The sequence below is a fragment of the Mustela lutreola genome, chromosome 4 (genome assembly GCF_030435805.1).
Source record: "Mustela lutreola isolate mMusLut2 chromosome 4, mMusLut2.pri, whole genome shotgun sequence".
NCBI lineage: Eukaryota > Metazoa > Chordata > Mammalia > Carnivora > Mustelidae > Mustela > Mustela lutreola.
The window spans coordinates 83,138,625-83,151,938 of record NC_081293.1 but is presented as its reverse complement, the minus strand read 5'-3'; the positions used below and the strand labels follow the sequence as shown (position 1 = coordinate 83,151,938).

The 13,314-nt window shown below is 35.3% G+C and overlaps 1 protein-coding gene across 1 annotated transcript in view; it reads right to left on the bottom strand.

Moving 5' to 3' along the window:
* LOC131829020 (phosphatidylinositol 3,4,5-trisphosphate 3-phosphatase and dual-specificity protein phosphatase PTEN-like) overlaps positions 1–13,314 on the bottom strand; it is an 86,175-nt gene that overhangs the window by 27,474 nt on the left and 45,387 nt on the right. The gene's annotated exons all lie outside the window — the stretch shown is intronic.

Sequence of the window (13,314 nt, the reverse complement as noted above, 5' to 3'; positions counted from 1 at the left end):
TGGTAACTACAGCTACTAACCAAATGAGATTTTTAAAAATTATTTAAAATAAAAACCTAGCGTTTTAAAACAAGTCAAGGTCATTGTACAATCCCTTCCTCTCCAATACTGAAATCCCAAAAGTCTGAAATATCTAACATTTTCTGTTAAACTTATGACAGGCTCAATTGTGGCAGCATCCGATCTGAGTTTATGACAGTGTGCACTCTTTAATTAATACACTTAAGAGTAAAGAGTGAAAATGGTAGGAAGACCATTTTGCCCTAGACCCCAGAGGAGTGTTATGTAATATTAGTAAGTTTATGCTTCCATGTTATCTTTCTGCAAAGGGAAAGATTCTGAATGCTGAGACACACTGGCCCTAAGAGTTTCAATATGTGATTGTGGACATGTATTTCACATTTAAGAAATCCTAAAGATATCTGTATGGTTCCTCTACTTTAAATGGTTTTAAATCCTAATCCACATGAAAGCTGAACTAATTATAAGCAAATCAGAATCCACTATTTTCTAAATGGTCAGACCTTAAATAAATCAACTTTCATACTACTACTTAAAACAAAGCTTTCCCCCTTTTTCACTTATAATATATTGAGTTTTGCTCAAAAAATCATTTAGTAATGCCATATGCATATTTATGTACCCTTGCTAAATAATTTCATACTCACTCCTATGCAAAACATGACAGGTAAGTGGAAGACTGACCAAGAAAATAGTCACATTTTACACTATCTTTAATACAGATTAAAGAAGAGGTCTGGTAAATAGTGCAGAATATTTTATAAATACTCATGTAAAGATAGGACTTAAAAGGTGAGGGACAAGGAGCAGGCTAGGAAACAAAGCTCTAAGATGCTGGTCTCATGGCAGCATAACAGAAAAATCAACATTTTTAGTTTCACACAGCTTTAGTCTTCTAAAATTCTCCTGCTTTTTCAGGAGCTCACACATTTGGTTTGACAAGTACTGCTTAAGACTACATCATAAACTGATTCTCAAATATTACTGTTAAGAGGCAGAAATGGTGGGAAAATGGAACTAGTGAACTTCTACATGTTTACCACATGTACACAACCTTACAAAGGAGCTTCCATGTTTTTTAATTCATAGTCACACGAATATAATAATAGAAAATATAATCTCCATCTTATATATGAGAAAGCTAAGATTTAGAAGAGCCAGAACTCAAGCCCAGGTCCTCTGGTTACAAAAGTCAAAACTTTTCCCAATACAGCTCCATACTTCTTCCACTTACAATACAAAATAGAGAACAGCTTCAAAAACAAAAGCAATAACAAATTCTACTCAAAATCAGCCTTCCTACTAGAGCAGTATTTGGCATAAAAGATAGAACCAACAAAAAGCGACCATGAAAACATAAAAAGGTTATGAAAATCTCTACAGGTATCGATGAAGTGGATGAAGAGTATGTGAGAACATATACCAGGGCCTGTAGTAATGGAAGTGATCTGGAGGAGGGGTTGCTAGAATAAGAATGATGACTCTCTTCTTTAATTAAGACCTTCTCCAATAACCGTGCATACGTGCACACACACGTGCATGTGCACATACCCAATTCCTTATAACTTTTGTGTGGTATGTTAGTTGATAAGTCCTTCAACAAACCAAAACTGAAGATACATAAATGGAAAATGGGATTTGACTGAGACAAGTAGTAGGTAAATCTGACCATTTACACTTAAAATCAAAATTCAATGTAAAAGATACCTTTTTTAAAATCCTCACCTTATATTGGCTTATATGAGACAAGAGAGATGAAGAAGCATTGCAAGAGTTTCTAATGAAGGGGTTGACAGAAAGTGAAGGAAGAGTAAGACTAACAGGAAAAGCTTCCAGATAAGTGAGACTTCCCAAAGCATTAGGGAAGTATGCAGGTCTCTAACTCTCTTCAACATCACTATCTTAAAAAGAAACCTTAACAGATAAAAATTAACAACAGGTAGAGGTTCATCACCAAATGATGGAGAGTTGTGTGTCAAATAGAATACACAATGAAATAGAGTAACCCTCTTAAAAACAAGTATCCAGTGAACAGTTAAGGTCCTCAAAGGCAAGAAGTGTGTTATGCCTCTATCCCCATCATCCTCCCTTCTCCTCTTACCCTCACCAGCCTACAGGTATACAGAGGAACATAGAACCATGAAATACACACACCTGCCCAAAACAAATTCACTAAGCATCATCATACCCAAATTTGATTAATGATATGAAGCTAATTTTGTCCTTTCTTAAGATAACTTATTGAATGCTTGATAATATAGAGACATAAACAGATTCAGTCAATTATTAAAAAGTCCATATTAAGTACTGTTCTTCATCCGCACATCACAATTGCCATAAAAAGTTTAATATACCATTAAATAGATGTATGTCTAGTGTCAATATTTTAGGACCTTTCAGTGTATATATCTGCAAAGATATACATCACATAGAATTAACATCCCAAAAATAAAAGAAAGAAAAGAGAAACAGCTGCTGCTTGCCAGACTCACTTACCCAGAGCCATAAATACAAATAGGGGTAGTGAGAATAAAAAGTGACATCAAAAATCAAAACATGCTACAACCTGGTAGTTCTAGAAACTTCTGAAGTAAAATTTGGGGAGGTTAAAACAAATGACAACAAAACCAGAAAGGAAGACTGGCTTCAACGGTGGGTGGTCTGCTACCATATGTACCCATGTGACCTTGTTCAACTCACTTAACTTCTCTACGCCTCAGATTCCCCATGTGTAAAATGAGAAGGTTGGACTAAATGATCTCTTTCAGATACTTTCCAGTTCTGAAAGTCTATGATTCCATCAAATGAACTGGGGAAGGGGAGCTGAAATATATATACCAAAAGCTACACTCAATTAACAAAGAGATGGTTCATTAACTCTGGGATCCTGTGTTTAGAAACACAAAAGTAAAAGGGCAGCCATGTTCCCAGACTAGCTCCCCATGCCACCTATAGCCATAATAATGTTAAGTGAGCCACAGTACTGACAGTGCAAGCCTAGGTCCTAAATTTTGGAAGCAGGAAGCCACTGAATACAGGAATGAAAAGAATTTCCTTCCTTTTCTTTGGATATAATGATAATCTTGAATAAAATTTTGAAAAAGGCAGAATCTGTTTTTGGTATCTTTGGTATCTTTCTACCTTCCTTCTGGGACTCTAAATGCCTAATCTTAAGTGTCTAAACCTGCACTGACTCACCTAATAGACTGCAGCTTGACACTTCTTGTTCTGTGCTTTCTTTTCTTTTCTTTTCATTTTTTTTTTTTAACTCAGCTTCTGAATCTAGTTATTCAAAAGTATAAAGCTTTTTTATAAAGGTTTTTATTTTCCTCCACTGAAGCATTCTGGCATCTGCAACAAGGCTTGTTGTTACAGGAGGTTAATCAGGACAAGAGCAAGATCTATGCACAGATCATGTGTAAGCTGGGGCCCACCTACACGCCAAGTCTCTGCAGCACCTTTCTTTCACCTTGTTACCTGTCACCCCACACCCTCCATACCCTACCCCCGAATCTGACCATAATGGATTATCTGCCATACTCTAAACCCCACCATGCCAACCACCTTCTTCCATGCCAACCGCCTTCTTCCATGCCAACCTCTGCCCGTAATGCCATACGCCCCACCTGGAGGTCTCCAGGAGAGCCTCAGCGGATTCCTTCACCCCAGCTCAAAAATGCCCTTCTTTATGAAAACTTGCCTAGAGGATACAAGTCCTATTTCCACTGTTCTCCACACAGCTCTGTTGTATACAAGTTACCTCTTCTGCAATACTATGTCTACTTATCACCTGAGATTATAAAAACTACCAAAGACTGAAATGGTATCTTATTCGCCTCTGTACCGCCAGCAAGTTTTACAAGGTCTAATATGTGGCAAAATCAGCATAAATGTTTGCTTCTTTGTGAATCTGAGGAAATTAATGAAAACTCACTAGAAGAAACAATAATGGTGTCTACTTTACTCGTAAGTCTTCTGAGGTCTTATTGCTCAATTCAAGATAGATCACTAAATTAAAGATAGAAAAGCAACATCCTATAAGCCAACAAAGCACACAGAATCTCTCATCCTTTCTGGTGACGATTTAAATGCCCATCAAAGGCAGAAAAAAATCTTGCTCTTACATTTGAGAAATAAATTCTACAGAAACTGTGACAATCAGAAAATGTAACTACAGATTAAAATTTTTTCTGTTGCATAATTTATAGACATCACAGAGGAAAAATAAAAACCAAGGAGAAAAATAACACATTTCATATACCATTTTTTAAAAGGTAGAAAATGGGTCAGTATTTTGGGAAGGAATAATAGTCTTCAAGGGCAAAAATGACAAAATATTTTCTTCCCATTTTTCTTTTGTTCTTTTTTCCTTTTCACATCCCTACTGACAAAGTCAAAAAGAAAAACAAAAGGTTAAAGATAAGATAAACCAGCTGTACCAAGAGCGCAAGCCTTACATCCCTGCCCCAAACAACAGAAACCACCCAACTCAACAATTTTAGGTAACTTATTTATGTTATATACAGTTGGAGAATACCCTAAAAGCTGTTTCAATTGAATGACCTAAAGACCAGAATAAATAGAAGCACACCCACTCTGAAGCACACATCCATGGAAGAGGTTAATAAAGCTTTAACAGAAAAGCTCTGCTGTGAATTACACTTCAAGTCACCACAAGGCTACTGGCTCAAAGATGGGCTAGATGCCAAGTCATTTAAACAAGATCAAGTAAAGTAAATGTGTGCCAACATTGTTTTGACCTCATCACTATGCTTTCTGAATGACCTAACAATGCTCTTAATCAAACGTCATGGACTAATTGTTTTAGGAACACAATTCTGTTAAAATATATCATTAACTCTACCTGATTCTAACAAGGAAATAACTTTCACTTAATAGTTATTTTAGAAGATATTTGCAAGCATACAAATAAAAAACATACTTACAGATTGTATATCTTCTAATGGTTTTTTATGCTTTGAATCCAAAAACCTTAAAACAAAACAAACAAACAAAAAGCCACCATTAACAAAAATGAGCTAACATTTGAAATTACATTTATACTATTGATAAAACCTAAAAGATTCCATTTTTCCTAATCTCAAGTACCATTTAAGAAAAATAAACAAACAAATTCCAATAAATATTCCCTTCATGGGTTTAAATTAATAATCATGTCATTCTTAAATAACTATTACATTACACAGATTTATACAGTCTGAAGTAAAGCCAGAGCTTTTCACAGAATAAATATTTTCATCTCTCTTCAGCCTAACATTATGAGGTTGAGTATTAAGTAAGTTATTTAAAAGGCAGCATTAGCACTTAGCTTAAGTTCATCTAGCTCATTTAGATGTGAGAAAAATAGACATGTGTAATCAAGTAATCTTAAAAATAACATGAAAATTCAGCCATCATTTTCTTTCAAAGAAACTTTCCATATCTGAAAGATGCAAGTAGTAACTATTAACTCCATACAAAGTTTATTAAGTATTTTCATATATATAATCTCAGTTGATGCTCACAAACATCTGAGAGATAGAACTTACTCACATTTTACAAACAAGGAAAATAGGAGTCAAAAAAATTATAAAACTTGCCCAAAGTCATACAGCTAATAAGCCAAAGAATCAAAACCAAAGACCTCTCCCTCCAAACAATTACAAAACTAAACAAGAGCAACAATTACAGCCAATAAAAGCACTTGCCATGTGTTTTTACCACATGTATGTACTTCATGTATATACATTTGTTTACTGTTAGGAGGTAGATAATAGGCGAGAGAGTTTAGAAAAGTATAAGCTGAGGAAACAGCAGGATAAACAGAATAAAAATAAAAACAAATGGAAAACAAATGAGAAGATTTAAAGTCGAGGAGTTTCAACTTATGAGTTCTAGAGAAAAGAACAGAAAACACAAGGAGAAAAAATCCAAGATAATAATTCGAGAATAATACCCCAAACTGAAGGACAGGAGTTTCCTAAGTCAAAGGATACAATGAGAATTCAGCAAAAGTGATGAAAATAGACCCAAATACAGCATATATAGCTCAGTGAAATTTCTGAATACTGAAAAGATGAACGTAGGATCCTATAAGCTGCCCAAGAGGAAAGAGGTTTCATAAAAAATATCTGGAATCAGAATTACACCACCCTTTTTAATGGCAACACTAGCAGCTAGAAAACAACTTCCAGGAAAAAACCTTCTGACTATTTCCAGCCTAGAATACCATACCAAAAGAGACATTAAATCAAGTGTGAATATATAGTAAAGGCATTTTTTAAACAAGAGAAATCTCAAATAATTTTGCTGTCCACATTTTCTCTCTCAGGAAGTTACTAGAAGATGTGTTCCACCAAAACAAGGTGGGAAACCAAGAAAGAGGACAATTCCAGGAACTGAAGATTCCAACTCATGAGAAGGGGAAAAGGGAATCCTCAGAATGATGGTGAAGAAACATCTGAAGTAGACAGCTATAAGGCAAACCTAGGGAACAACTGACCCAACTCACGGTAGATCACAAGGCTCCTAAAGAAGATAAAATCAATTTAATGCCCAATGGGCTTGAACATGTTAAGAGATTTATATAGTTTAGAGATAAACTGAAGTTAAAAAAAACACAGAGACTAAAGAATTTGAGAGAGACAGAGAGAGAGAGAGAGACAGAGAGAATTTTACCTCCAGGGAAAATAAAATGCTCAGGAAAAAACAGTTATAGTACTTAACGGTAAACTGCATTTATCTAGTCATAATCACATAAAACCCAAAATTGATATAACCAAAATTACAAATTTAGCTACTACAAAGAGGGCTGAAAATGTGTGTGGTTGGGTAGAGAGGAAAGAGAGTTCATACATTTGGATGTGAAATATCCTGCCACACAATAATTACTCATAACTTTGTCACTAATTGAAATGATATATTTGTATTTGTATGTCATACTAAAACAGTTGCAAATGGTAAAATACTACTTATTATCAACACTTAAGAATTAGGTTATTAGACTATAAATTTTATATAATGTGTTAACTATAGTATTCTAGCACATATTTGGTTTCTTAGTATTTTCTGAACTATTATAATCAAAACGAACAGAACAATGACTTTCTCCTATACCAGCAAAACCTTCTCTACTGGACTTAGTATGATAAGATGGGTTCCTCTTAATTTCTGCAGAGTCAGGCCCTCATTCCATAAACCACTCAGCAGTTTCCAGACTAGGCTCTTTCCTTGCATGACCATGTTTCATTAAGGGTTCTGGGTCCCTACTATTTTTTTTTAATGGTATGCTTTCATGTTTTCATTCCTTGATACCCACTCCTATCAAGATTATCTTTTATTTAAATGTATTGAGAAAACGTGAATTAAGTACCTGAAATTGTGCTTATTTCCCTGAGATAAAATTATTTATGAATTATTATCCCTGCCATCAAAAGTAATACTAGAGTAACTGTATCAGTGAGAATAAGGTTTAGCTGTGAGAAATAGAAGAAGGTGGAGGGAGGAGGGGCTCATAAACAAATATGCTACTAATTACACCGAATACACTACTCTCCCACATAAATTCCCGGATCAGTAGTGTACAGCTGGTTGGGTAGATTTGTTTCATACAGGACTGGACCCAGGACCCTTCCATCATATGCTCAGCCAACACGATGGGCAGTGCAAGGTCTATGATGGTGCACCATCATATTTGTATAAGCAGACTGGAGAAGGGAAAGAAGGATAGGCCCCTCCTTTAAGAACTCATCATTTCTACTTAAGAACAACAGATCATAAGTTATCACATTATCAAATCTAGCCACAAGGGAAGCTAGAATTACCATCGGCATTCTGGGAAAACATGTACACAGCAAACAAGTGGTATTCTATTAATGAAGGAAAAGTAAAGAGGATCATTGATTTTCTCTACTGTTGTTCTAGTCTCTGGTTGCAATTATCTCTAACCTTTTTTCTTCTGCAAAACAAAAACAAGAACAAATGACTAATATTAATTTAACAGGTATATTTGTAATCCTAATTTAAAATCACTCTAAGAAGGGCTAAGAATGGGTCCATAAGCTCCACCAGACTGCCAAAAAGGTACACAGCATAAAAAAAGACTAAGAACTCTTGCCAAGGGGCAAAGGGAAACAAAGGAAAATTACTACTTTGTGGTTCTGGTGGTGGTTGTTAATAAACCACAGAGAACAATTTCATCCTAATGTTTCAGGTGTACTTTTCTTTAAATATTTAAGGTATGGGTCACTTTTTAGGATTCTTCAGTTTAGCCTACTTCTTCAACTAACCAAGGAAGCAGTGATTCTGCTAAGATGACTTCTACTCAAAAATATGATTATACTACAGAAAAAAGTGGTGCTACACACCCTTCTACTCTTGTCTCTCGTACCCTCTTTATCTTCCCAATTCCTAAACATTTCTCAATTTGTACTTTTGGATTTTCAGTTCACAGTGAGATAAAATTTACATACAGTGAAAGAGATCATAGGTGTACAACCAACTCAATCAAAATACAGAATATTCCACCATTCCAGAAAACTCCTTATGCCTATTTGCAGTCAAACCCCACTAAGCTCCCAGGCAGCTAATATTACCACAGATTTGTCCTTATTCCTGAACTTCATATAAATATGACCATATAAGATGCAGTCTTTTGTAAATGGCTTCTTTCATTTAATCTACTGTTGTACAGATTTATCCATGTTACATGCATCAATAGTTGATTCCTTTTATTCGGAAAATGATTCCACTGCATGACTACACCATCATCTGTTTACCCATCCTCCTTTGACGGATATTTAGGATGTTTACAGTTTGGGTTTATTATGAATAAGTACATATTCTTGTGCAAGAATTTTGGAGACACATACTTTTATTTCCCTTGAGTAAATAAGTAATAACTAAGAAGTAGAGTTGCTGGGTCATAAGGTAGATAGGGCAGGTGTATGTTTAACTTTATAAGAAACTACTAAACAGTTTTCCAAAAACAGTTATACAATTTTACAATCTTATCTGCATTTTAAGAGTTCCATTTGCTCCATAGTCCCATCAACATTTGGTGCTGTCAGTTTTAATCACAGCTTTCCCAACAGGTACAAAGTGGTACCTTACTGTGGTTTTTCAACTTCCTTTTCCTGATGACTAATGATATTAAGCATATTTCCATTTATTTATTAGCTATTTTTATATTTTCTTCTTTGAAAATGTCTGTTCAACTCATTGGCTCATTCCCCAGCCACCACCCCCCTGCCCCATTGAATTAACTGGCTTTTTATTATTGATTTATAGATGTTTTATATATTCTGGGTAAAAGTCTTTTATCACATATATGTATTGACATAAATATTTACTCCTTATCTAGGACTTGCCTTTTCTTTTCCTTAATAATGTGTTTTGATAATCAACAATTTAAAATTCCGATAAAAGGCACCTGGGTGGCTCAGTTGGCTAAGTGTCTGCCTTCATCTCAGGACATGATCTCCAAGTCCTGGGAGCAAGTCCCATGTTGGGCTCCCTGCTCAAGTCTGCTTTTCTCTCTGCACCCCCATTCCACTTTTCTTTCAGTCTCTCTCTCAAACAATAAGTACATAGAATCTTAAAAAAGGAGTTTTGATGGAGGCCCTTGTCATACTATGGGAAAGCGCAGTAGAAAGGTGTTGACCATATCTTCTTGATCCATTCGTTCATTGGAGGGCATCTTGTTCCATCAAAACTTCTCTACAATTCCAGGTATTTCCAAGCCATTATGGCATGAAAAGTAAAATCCAATACTAGCTTTTTCATTATTCCAAAAAAAAAAAAAAAAAAAAAAAAAAAAAAAAAAAAAAAAAAAAAAAAAAAAAAAAAAAAAAAGGAAAATAAAATTCTGATAAAAATCCAATATATCAAATATTTCTTTTGTTTACAACTTTGTATCCTTTCTGAGAACTCTTTCCCTGCCCCTAGAGTTCACAAAGATATTCTCTATGCTTTCTTCCAGAAGCTTTATACTTCTACAGCTTTTTCTCAGTTTGCATTTTAATATGGTCAGAAATTTAGAAATTTAGATAAATGCTAAGGATAACTGGGATAACCCAAACAAAAACAAATTATTTGAAGGACAGTGACTATAAAATTCAGAAAACATAACTCATTGCTATCTGCCGTATCTTTTCCTCCAAGGGTTTTTTGTTTGTTTGTTTTGTTTTTGAGAGAAAATGAGTAAGCAAGAATGATCTGCAAAATACAATTTTCTCCAAGAAAGCTAAAATTTAAATGTGAGCAGTGAAAAATGTATTTTCGGGGACTAAAAATTCACTTTTAGTACATTTTGGGTCTGGGACTGTTAAGTTTTGAATCCAAATATATAAACCAATATTGTATAAATAAGGAAACACTCACCTTATAGCCCAAATCCAAGGAACATGATTCACATGTGGCTGCCCTGCACACACTTAAGTGTGTCTGAAATACCAAAACAGTCATAGCAGTTATCACAAGTTTTCAGGGAGAGATGGAGGTTTTCACTATTCACTTTCAACACTTCCGCAACTGTTAAAACATAAGCATATACTACTTTCCAATGGAAAAAAAAAAAGTGTCCTACTGTATTTTCCAAAAGAGTATAAATTGACGAAGTTATATATTAATTATTTTACCTCCAGAAAGTCAGTCTGATGAGCTTAGAAATCCAACTGTTTTTGAACAGTATATTTTAGTTTACATAAAATAAATATTTTCATATACTATTTTTGAATTAGAAAAAAATGGAAACCTGGGTTTTTTTTTAACATGATAACAGTCCTCCTTGAGAAACAGTTTGGGTTTTTTTGGGATATTTTAAACTTTTATTTATTTATTTGACAGCACAAGCAGAGGAGGAGGAGAGGGAAAAGGAGGGCTCTCCTCTGAGCAGGAAGTCCAATGCAGGGCTCAATCCCAGAAGTCAAAGGCAGATGCTTAACTGACTGAGCCACCCATGTGCCCCCAGATATGGTTTTAATGAGATTCATGCAATTCCTGTTTATAAAGATTCATGATTGGGTGCCTGGGTGGCTCAGTGGGTTAAAGCCTTTGCCTTCAGCTCGGGTCATGATCCCAGAATTCTGGGACTGAGCCCCACATAGGGCTCTCTGCTCTGCGGGAACCTTGCTTCCTCCTCTCTCTCTGCCTACTTGTGATCTCTGTCTGTCAAATAAATAAAATCTTGAAAAAAAAAAGACTCATGAAGCTTTTTTAAGTGGTATCTTCATTCATACGAAGCCTGTCTTGAGGACATTTTTAAAAAAATTATTAGCAGGGGCACCTGGGTGGCTCAGTGGGTTAATAAGCCTCTGCCTTCAGCCCAGGTAATGATCTCAGAGTCCTGGGCATTGGGCTCTCTGCTCAGTCGGAAGCCTGCTTCCCCCTCTCTCTCTGCCTGCCTCTCTGCCTACTTGTGGTCTCTCTCTCTGTCCAATAATAATAATTAAAATCTTAAAAAAAATTATTAGCATACACTACCACAAAATTGCAAATCTGATCTCAGTGAAAAACAATGATTAACGAAACACAATTTGTCAAAATGCTGGTCACTGACCTTTAAATCCCTCCTAGAGGCACAGCCATAGAAAGCTCAACCTTTAATTTCAGCAAGACACTTCCTGTGTTATTTTAGCTGGTGTCTATAACTTATATTCAAAACCAGCTTTTTATTCTCTTTTAAATTTCAAGTATTATTTATCAGAGACACAAGTGCTAAGAATGTCTGCTTCACAAGCTTATATTTTCTTACATTTCACTCAGGAAGTACTGAGAACTTAATAAATAGCCTTAATGATTCCTTTTAACATGATTTTTTTAAAAAATCACTTCAGTTCTTCAGTTCTAGAGAAGTAAACAATTTACTAGGGAAATCTTTCATAAAAACTATATATCCCACAAAATAATACTGATTGGGCTAGTAAAATGGAAATAAACACTAAAATGGTAAATAAGCATCAAGCTGGTGGTGGCTTGCTTACCAGTGTGCAATATTAAGGCTATTAAAACAACATCCAGGTTGGAGACTGGGGAAGAATATCATTAATGATTAGCAATGTCTAACATCAGTCAGGAAGAGAGAATGATATTAAAATTTTCACTGCATTTGCTATTTCTGGAAAAAAATCAATACAAATTTATGGGTAAAATTCAATAAAAAGCAAAATTTGAACATTATAAATTATTTTACAGTAGTAAAAATTTCAGGCCTTAAATAAATTTGTGCTTAAAATCGTTTTATATTGGTTTTCAATACAAAGGGGTCATCTATTGCAAGTTTTCTTACAGTAGCATGTATATACTTTCAACCATTATAGAGTATCTGGTACAGGAATTATCCTCTGACTAGAAGCAAATCTAAAACTGGGCAACCATTTTGGGCACTAAACAAAAGGAAGCACAGGCTTACAGTCCTTCAGAAAAAAGGAACATGAGGTAACTCCCATGACTACCTCACTTTCAGTGTGAAGGCTCTCTTCTGACACAGGGGTGAAACAGAACAGATGCAACAAAGGTCTCACTGAGGTAAAAGGCAGAGATTGAGTTTGGGGGTGCTAAGACTGCTGAAGTTTGTAGAACAAAAAGGCAGAGAAAAGGGATTGAATAGGAGAACCTCAGAAGTCTGTGTGGAAATTCACCTTTGGTCCTTGGCCAAGAGTAGGGCTGCATATGTGCAGGATCTGAAAGCATAATAGAGATGACACCAGAGATAGCACAGCCAGGAGGAGGAGTTCTGGCCCAGCCAGAATGGAGAGACTTCATTGAAGCATAAGAGGTATTCAGCTGAGCCCCCAGAAAGGCCACACCTTAGAATTGAGGACCATGCCCTAAGACAAAGTACAAACCTGAAAGAAGCCTGCCTTAACAAAGAAAACCAAGCCTAACCATACCAGAAGAAACGCCTGCCAAAATGAAACTCAATACCCTTAAAGAAAGTAACAATCCAGATTCCCTACAACATTACCTTTCACAACATACAACATATCAATCACGACATTAAACAATTAAAATTTATTAGACATGCAAAGCAGAAAAATAAGACCCATGACCAAGAGAAAAAAGCAGTCAATAGAAACTAATTCCAAGATGAACCAGGTGTTGGAATTAGCAGATATGGACTTCAAACAGCTATTATAAATACATACATGAATACAAAGGAAGATAACTACAATAAGTGAAAGAATGAAAACTCTCAACAAAGAAACAGAAACTATAAAAGACAGAAATTCTAGGCCTCAAAAGTTCAGTATCTGGAAAGAAATGTCTACTCTTAAAAGAAGACTGGAGACTGCA